The sequence below is a fragment of the Zingiber officinale genome, chromosome 9B (assembly GCF_018446385.1).
Source record: "Zingiber officinale cultivar Zhangliang chromosome 9B, Zo_v1.1, whole genome shotgun sequence".
NCBI lineage: Eukaryota > Viridiplantae > Streptophyta > Magnoliopsida > Zingiberales > Zingiberaceae > Zingiber > Zingiber officinale.
The window spans coordinates 36,360,236-36,366,304 of record NC_056003.1 but is presented as its reverse complement, the minus strand read 5'-3'; the positions used below and the strand labels follow the sequence as shown (position 1 = coordinate 36,366,304).

The following is a 6,069-nucleotide window of genomic DNA, read 5'->3' as shown; positions in this document are numbered from 1 at the left end:
TTTCAAATAGCGGCTGTCCAGGGGCGGAGCCACGTTGATGATTGGTGGGGCAACTTCCCCACCTCAATATTTTGTACAAATGCCCATAGATATTATAAAATTACAATCTTGCCCCAGTAAAAAAAAAAAATAAAACTAGGGCTCGTCCTGAAATTCCTTCCTCGCTGTCGCTGCCCTCTCCCTGCGCGACGGCGACTCTGAGTTTGAGATTTTCTCCGCTCTCCTTTTCCTCCTCCGCCGCCTTCATAGTCCATAGCAGCATAGCTTCTCCAGACTCCAAGCAGAACCTCATCGACGACTCGACGAGGCTCTCTTTTACGGTGTCGACAGCCGGCTTCCCTCCGCCTTGTCAAGTTGTCATCGCCGCCACTCGTTGGATTCGACGACGCTAGTCACGCTACTGTGCTTGCCTCCACCATCCACCCTGTGACCTGTGTTGGACATCATTCCCAGATTTCCCTAATTTCCACTGCTTTGTCCGCCGGATTCAAGACTTCGAGGACAACTGGTATCTTCCCCAATTTCACTTATTACTGCTTGCAAGTTGGAATCCATATCCATTCCATGATTTCTCTTATTATTTACTAATTTTGGTTGATTAAATATTATTGGCCTTACATAAGTTACATTACTAATTTACTAGTTAACTCACAAATCACATTGCAGTAAAATAACTCATTTTTAAGAGCAAGAAAGTGAACTTCTCGACTGATCAGATTCTCAATTATGCAAATTGAGAAAATAAGTTAATATTTTAATCTTGTAGAGGAACTTCTTCATCATATAGGCTTATGGTGTTGCATTTACTAGACACTTAGACAGTTGAGGACTTGAGGTGAATAAATGAGCGGAAAAAATAAGTGGTGGATGATTAGTGTCAGCTGTTGTTGCAATTTTCCAGTTGCCATTAAGCTGTTACTGAAGCTTCTTTGTTATAGGGTTACATTCAAGTTAAGTAAATTATATTAAAATTTACAAATAATTGTTCATATGACATTTTCTTTTTCTTCTTAACATTACAGGAATGGATAAATTTCTTAAAAGAAAGTCAATGGTAAATGAAGAAATAAGTCAAAGAGAAAAAAATAATCTAGAGTTACAGCATGCTCCCTTAAAAAAATCTCGAGTTGAAATCAATTTGGATGATCTTCAATCAGATCCTGGGTTACGGGTAAAGATTTCAAACTATGATCTTAATGATCGGGAAAAAGTGAGAAGAGCTTACTTGCAGAAAGGACCTTGTCAGCCTCGCAATCATAATTTTCCACAAAGAAAAATCGGTAAAGTAGCAAGAAGATTTTGTCCATCTTGGTTTAATGAATTTGGAAATTGGTTAGAACATAGCATAAGTAAAGATGCTGCATTCTGTTTGTGTTGCTACTTATTCCGACCAGATTTTGGAAAACAAGTAGGTGGAGATTCATTTACTTCAGTTGGGTTTACTAATTGGAAAAAAAAGGAGATTTTTCTTAAACATGTTGGAAGTTCAAATAGCGCACATAATCAATCTTGGCAGAAATGTGTAGATTTGATGAAAGAAAGTCAACACATTGAAGTTGCTCTTACTAGGCAAACAGAGCAAGCTCACAATCTTTATAGAGTCAGGTTAACTGCTTCAGTTGATTGCATACGATTTTTGTTACGCCAGGGGTTAGCTTTTCGGGGGCATAATGAATCTGAAAGTTCATTTAATCAAGATAATTTTCTTGAACTTCTGAAATTCGTTGCAAATCATAATAAAGAGATAAAGAATGCAGTTTTACAAAATGCTCCGGAAAATAATCAATTAACTTCTCCTGAAATTCAAAAAGATATTGTAAATGCTGCTAGTCTTGAGACTACAAATGCCATATTGAATGAACTTGCAGATGAAGTATTTGCCATATTAGTTGATGAATCACGCGATATATCAGATAAAGAACAAATGACTATTGCTTTACGTTATGTAAATTTGAGAGGCATTGTTGTTGAACGTTTTATTAGGATTGTTCATGTTGGTGATACTTCTTCCCTGTCACTCAAAAAAGCTATAGAATCACTACTTTCATATTATGGATTGAGTATAGCTAGAATTAGAGGACAAGGATATGCTGACGCGATATATCAGATAAAGAACAAATGGCTATTGCTTTACGTTATGTAAATTTGAGAGGCATTGTTGTTGAACGTTTTATTAGGATTGTTCATGTTGGTGATACTTCTTCCCTGTCACTCAAAAAAGCTATAGAATCACTACTTTCATATTATGGATTGAGTATAGCTAGAATTAGAGGACAAGGATATGATGGTGCAAGTAATATGCGAGGAGAGTTTAACGGACTCAAAAGTTTGATTTTGAAAGATAATCCTTTTGCATATTATGTTCATTGTTTTGCACATCAGCTGCAACTTACTATTGTTGCAGTAGCAAAAAATCATCTCCAAGTTGCTTCTCTCTTTAATTTGGTTGCTATTGTTGTTAAAGTAGTTGGAGGTTCATGTAAAAGACAAGATATCTTTCGAGAGAAACGAATGGCCGAAGTTAAAAAAGCACTTGGAAATGGAGAAATTTTCAGTGGTCGTGGCTTAAATCAAGAATCTGGGCTCAAAAAAGCTGGTGATACTCGTTGGGGTTCACATTATGGCACATTGATGAGTTTAATTGTGCATTTTTCCACTGTTCTTGATGTTTTAGAATATGTAGTGGAAGATGGTTCTCATTCAGAACAAAAGGCTGAAGCTGCTGGTCTTTTGGATTCTTTAGAAACATTTGATTTTGCTTTCACTTTGCATTTATTGAAGAGCATTTTGGGTGTTACAAATGAACTTTTCCAGATTTTGCAGAGAAAGAATCAAGATATTGTCAATGCCATGATACAAGTTAAAATCTCAAAAAAGAGATTGCAATTGATGAGAGATAATGGTTGGGATGATTTATTGAATGAAGTAATGATGTTTTGTAATTGCCATGATATTATAATTCCAGACATGAATGAAGTTCGTGTTCTCAAGGATAGATCAAGACGTAAAGCTCCAATTGTTACCAATTTACACTACTACAAGGTTAGTTTATTTTATGAAGTCTTGGATATGCAACTTCAAGAGCTTAATGATCGATTTACAGAAGTAAATACTGAATTGCTTCTTTGTATGGAATGTCTTAGTCCAGAAAATTTTTTTTTTCTGCTTTTGACAAGGAAAAGTTGCTTCAGTTTGCTAAGTTTTATCCCGCAGATTTTTCATCAGTTGAGATTCTGGCATTAGGTAATTAGCTTGATAATTATTTTATGGATATGAACTCCAGTAAAGAGTTTGCAAATTTGAAAGGAATAAGAAGTCTTGCGAGAGAATTAGTTGAAACAAGAAGAGATATTGTATATCCATTGGTGTATAAGCTTATTAAACTTGCACTTGTGTTACCGGTGGCTACAGCAACTGTGGAAAGGGCATTTTCTACTATGAAGATTGTGAAAAATCGACTTCGAAATCGAATGGGAGATCGGTGGATGAATGATTGTTTGGTTACTTTTATTGAAAAAGAGGTTTTTGATACAATTGACAATGAATTAATATTACGTCGTTTTCAAAATATGTGTACTCGTAGGGAATTCTTGTAAAATATTTTGTTATGTAATTTTTGTATAATAGATTGTGCTTTAAATATTTTGCTCCACTTGTTATAAGGGGCCTAGCTCTGCAATTCTGAACAGAGAACAATTCCGTGTATTGTGTCTGTTAAGTCATTCAAATTTCAGATATGGCTACAAGTTTATTGTAAGGCCTTTTAATCCTACAAAATCTTTTATACTGCAGCTGCTGTTAAATACAGGAACTTAACCCTTTACTTAATTTTCCAGCTTATTTTCTTTGATCTATGCAAAAAAAAAAACAACAATTGAGAGTTGGCATTTCTACTAATCATGTTATTAAGGCGCTTCCTTCTTTTCTTTAACTTACCTTCTGTATCTAATAGAATCAAATACAAATCTATTTATCTTCTGTTATATGCAAATTCTTGCAAAAGACGTTCAAGGTCAGAAATTTCCCAACTAGCTTATTTACTTAGTTTTTACCACTATATAACTAGCTTACTTTGTCCAATTCTTTCCCAATTGAATTTATTAGATTCATATCCATCACCAAATTGGTTCACAAATTCTATTTTGAGGTTCAGAATTGCTATTTTACATTGGGTGATACAAAGAACCAAATCTTCATGTGGGTTTAGTTGCTTAATCAATTAAGTTGCAGAATTGTACTATGACCTGGTGAATAATGCTTCATCTTTTTGTATACAAATCATCTATTTTCCTCTTACATTCTTCTCCTTGATAGGTGTCGTCACTAGAAAATAGAAATCTTCACTGACTTATGTGTTTTGTGATTGTCTCCTTATTGTACAGGACGAAAGTTATCTATTTTTTTGCTCTACTAATCTACTCTGCTTGAACAATTGTGTAATTTGTGTTGTACTGTTGTTGCTTTTGTTGAACTAGGACTTTTGAATTTTGATCCTCTGTATCAAATCATTGAGGATCAAAAGTTCACCAACTTCATAATCAATAATGCCATTCATTGCCCCACCTTGTTATAAGGGGCCTAGCTCCGCCCCTGCGGCTGTCCCATCGGAAGTGACGCCACCGTCATACTCTGACAAACGCATGATCGCCACGTGTCAGCTGGATACTGGCCGCATTTAATGAGCTCCCCTTACCGTGCGTAGTGCACGTGATGAATAGTAGGGAGGAGCATAGGACATGGAGTCCAAGAGACCACAAGGCACGGACCAGATATCGCCGAATGGGCGAGCATCATTAGACCTGGCCGAGCTGCCCAATGCAATTATCGTTGTTCTGTCAGATCGGCAGTCCAGTCAGTCGGACTTCGCCTCCTTCGACTAGACTCGAGGGGAAGGCAAGTGATCCGGTGGTAAGAGCCCGGGACCTCCTAACGAGGGGTCAATGCCACGTGGAGGTCAAATGGCCAAGTAGCCCGCCGGAGAAGGGTGAGCCGACCGGACTTGGAAGGAATGGATAAGGCCAATTGGCCGACCAATGGACATTCGGTAGTAAAAGGCGCCCTGACCGGGTTGGGGTTCCGACACTCAATGAAACAATGTCTCAGAGCCGAGAGGAAGTCACTCGCCTGGAAGTCTCCCCGGCATCTCAGCACAAGCGACAGGCGAGATGTGAGGGGTGTGCCGTCCGGCCGGCACAGGGGATGAAGGTCGTCCGGACGATGTTCTCCATCCAGCCGGCCGGACGTACATCCCAGCCGGCGGTAAAGGAGAACAGGAACATCTCCTGATAGCTGTCAAGTCACATGACTAAGCCATACTCCTAGTCTGACAACGGGGTGTCTTGTTGTCCCATCGAAGGCGCGATGGGACTGTTGCAGTATGGCGTCAGGTAAGTTTTCTGACAGGCACACACCGAGGCATGGGCTGCGGATACGCACGTGCCTCGATAGGCGTGTAGGAGCTTTTTCATCGCCCTATATAAAGAACCGTAGACTTCGCCGGAGGTATGCATTCTACAAGCTTGCGAGCTCCTTTTTCCACTACTTACCTGACTTGAGCGTCGGAGGGTCGCCGCTGGGAACCCCTTCCCGGCCCGACTTCTGTGCAGGATCGCCGGAGCTTCGGAGGCCTGTGCCATTGACTAGGAGAGCGCCACGTGCCCAGCTTCCCTTGGTTCGGCGATTCGGACAGGATCAATTGTGAATGGTGGAGGCACCCTATCGAATCGAAGTCCATCTTGGAATTCCATCTTGAAGTTGAGCTTTTTGAATTCTTTGACTTTGATGAACTTGCTTCAACTTCTTCACCCTCTAGCCTTGTTGCCCCTTCCGACGATGATTCTGGTAAAGAGGGGGGTGAATAGCTCGTCGTGCGCTCTTTGCTTGCTTCTTTTATGATGATATGCAATGGAAAATACTCTAACAATGCTAATACTAGGATTTACTTGGTATCCACCTCAAGAAGAGGTGACTAATCCAAGGATCCGGACCTCACTCACTTATCCACTATGAAAACACTCCTTTATGGTAATTACCAAAGGTGGAGAAGCCTTGTACAAGCTCACACACAAA

The 6,069-nt window shown here is 39.5% G+C and overlaps 1 pseudogene; it reads left to right on the top strand.

The window, feature by feature from the left end:
- The first annotated feature begins 1,051 nt into the window (after positions 1-1,051).
- LOC122022933 lies at positions 1,052-3,596 on the top strand (annotated as a pseudogene).
- The last annotated feature ends 2,473 nt before the right edge of the window (positions 3,597-6,069 follow it).